The 2,500-nt window shown below is 53.8% G+C and overlaps 1 non-coding gene across 1 annotated transcript in view; it reads right to left on the bottom strand.

Moving 5' to 3' along the window:
- Positions 1 to 375, bottom strand: part of LOC143279041 (small subunit ribosomal RNA) — a 1,829-nt gene extending 1,454 nt beyond the window's left edge. The window contains exon 1 of the ribosomal RNA XR_013054616.1: positions 1 to 375. This exon is cut by the window's left edge and continues 1,454 nt beyond it. This is a non-coding gene — a ribosomal RNA (small subunit ribosomal RNA).
- Positions 376 to 2,500: the final 2,125 nt, after the last annotated feature.

The raw sequence follows: 2,500 nt of genomic DNA, 5'->3' as shown, positions 1-2,500 counted from the left end.
TGATTCCCCGCTACCCGTTGCTAACATGGTAGGCAGATCACGTACCATCGTCATTTGATAGGGCAGACATTTGAAAGATGCGTCGCCGGCTCGAGGCCATGCGATCGGCACAAAGTTATCCAGAGTCACCAAAGGACGGGCAGAACCCGACTGGCTTTGAACTAATAAAAGCGCTCTTTCCCCGAGGGGTCGGAGCTGGTCGGCATGTATTAGCTCTAGAATTACCACAGTTATCCAAGTAAATTTGGATCATCTAAGGAACCTCGACTGATTTAATGAGCCATTCGCGGTTTCACCGTACGAGGGTGTGAACTTAGACATGCATGGCTTAATCTTTGAGACAAGCATATGACTACTGGCAGGATCAACCAGAATGCAACCCGTATTCTGCGTGCCCCCGGGAGACGGTTGCAGCGCCAGTTGGGACCGCTGCTCACAGAAACGAGGGCTGAGCTCTTTCCGTGGGCGGTCCGCGGCAGCACTATCAACTGAAACCACCGGACAACAGATTCAGGGCCTGAGAGTGCAACGAATCCATCGGTCTCGGCGGGAGGCGCGCCAAGAAGAAGAAGGAGGAGGAGGAGACCAGACCGGACCGGACCGGACCCCACCCTTTCTTCCTCCTCGACACCGTCTCCCGCCCGTTTCCACGTGCCGGACGACGCCCGGTTAGAGACGGGCGCGCCCTTGACGAGATGAAGCAGGCGTTACGCTTTGGGACGCCGAAGGGGCTGGGGAGCACCAACGACCGTCAGTGAGGGAGGAGAGAAAACGCTTCTCTCGACCCGTCGTCAGCGAACGCACCGAACCTTCTACGGACCGTGAGACGCCGGCCGACAAGCCGAGCCCCGGCAAAGGAAGCCCGGCGAGGCGGCCGTGCGCGTTCACACTTGGACGCGCAGGCGGGAAGCTCGGCAGCCGGGCGGGTAGCCTGCGGGGAGCTGGTGGGCTCCCGAGACTCCCGTCCCCCGACTCGGGCCTCGCACGCCGAGCGGTCGCTAGCTTGCCAGTGCAAAAGACAGAAGCGCGGGGGCAGTAAAGCCAGGCGGACGGGTCGACCGTTGCCGGCTGTGCGCCGACCGGAGCGATCCGCCACGCCACGCCGCGTCCCCCACAACCAGGGTGTCGCATAAGGCGCTGCGAAGGTGGACCTTGATCCACATTGGGCAGAGCCTGAGTTGAGGCCCCCCAGCACGTGCCTGGGGACCAGGCGTTGAGGAGTAGGCCTTTTTTTGAGGGCCCAGAAAGTATTTTGGCAATTGTAGCGAGGTTTTGGAGTTTTATCCACAACCTTTACCTGCCTTTTTTTCTCTCCGAGCATGCCAAAGTTGAGAGAAAACGCCGTTTGGCATGGACGGGAGGAGGTGTGGAGGAGTAGTCCATTTTTGAATGGCAGCGGAAAGATTTTGGCAATTGTAGCGAGGTTCTTCGGACTTTTATCCACAACCTTTACCTGCCTTTTCCTCAGCGAGCATGCCAAAGTTGAGAGAAAACGCCCTTCGCCATTGACGGGACCAGACGTTGACGACTACGTCTTTCTTTTTTTCACGGCGCCTGAACGATTTGGGCAATTCTCCACAGCGCGTTTACTTTTTATCCACAACCTTTACCTGCCTTTTCCTCAGCGAGCATGCCAAAGTTGAGAGGAAAACGCCGTTTGGCATGGACAGGAGCAGGCGTTGACGACCAGGTCTTTTTTTTGGTCTTTTTTTTTCACAGCGCCGGAAGGATTCAGGCAATTCTCCAAAGCCGGTTACTTTTATCCACAACCTTTACTGGACCTTTTTTTTCTTTTTTTCCTTTTTTCTCTCTCCGAGCATGCCAAAGTTGATAGAAAACGCGGTTCGGCATGGACGGGAGCAGGCGTTGAGGAGTAGGCCTTTTTTTGAGGGCCCAGAAAGTATTTTGGCAATTTTTTACTTTTTTATCCACAACCTTTACCTGCCTTTTTTTCTCTCCGAGCATGCCAAAGTTGAGAGAAAACGCCGTTTGGCATGGACGGGAGGAGGTGTGGAGGAGTAGTCCATTTTTGAATGGCAGCGGAAAGATTTTGGCAATTGTAGCGAGGTTCTTCGGACTTTTATCCACAACCTTTACCTGCCTTTTCCTCAGCGAGCATGCCAAAGTTGAGAGAAAACGCCCTTCGCCATTGACGGGACCAGACGTTGACGACTACGTCTTTCTTTTTTTCACGGCGCCTGAACGATTTGGGCAATTCTCCACAGCGCGTTTACTTTTTATCCACAACCTTTACCTGCCTTTTCCTCAGCGAGCATGCCAAAGTTGAGAGGAAAACGCCGTTTGGCATGGACAGGAGCAGGCGTTGACGACCAGGTCTTTTTTTTGGTCTTTTTTTTTCACAGCGCCGGAAGGATTCAGGCAATTCTCCAAAGCCGGTTACTTTTATCCACAACCTTTACTGGACCTTTTTTTTCTTTTTTTCCTTTTTTCTCTCTCCGAGCATGCCAAAGTTGATAGAAAACGCGGTTCGGCATGGACG

This window comes from Babylonia areolata, unplaced genomic scaffold, assembly GCF_041734735.1.
Source record: "Babylonia areolata isolate BAREFJ2019XMU unplaced genomic scaffold, ASM4173473v1 tig00020510, whole genome shotgun sequence".
NCBI classification, from domain to species: Eukaryota; Metazoa; Mollusca; class Gastropoda; order Neogastropoda; family Buccinidae; genus Babylonia; species Babylonia areolata.
This window is presented reverse-complemented; position numbering and strand designations above follow the sequence as displayed.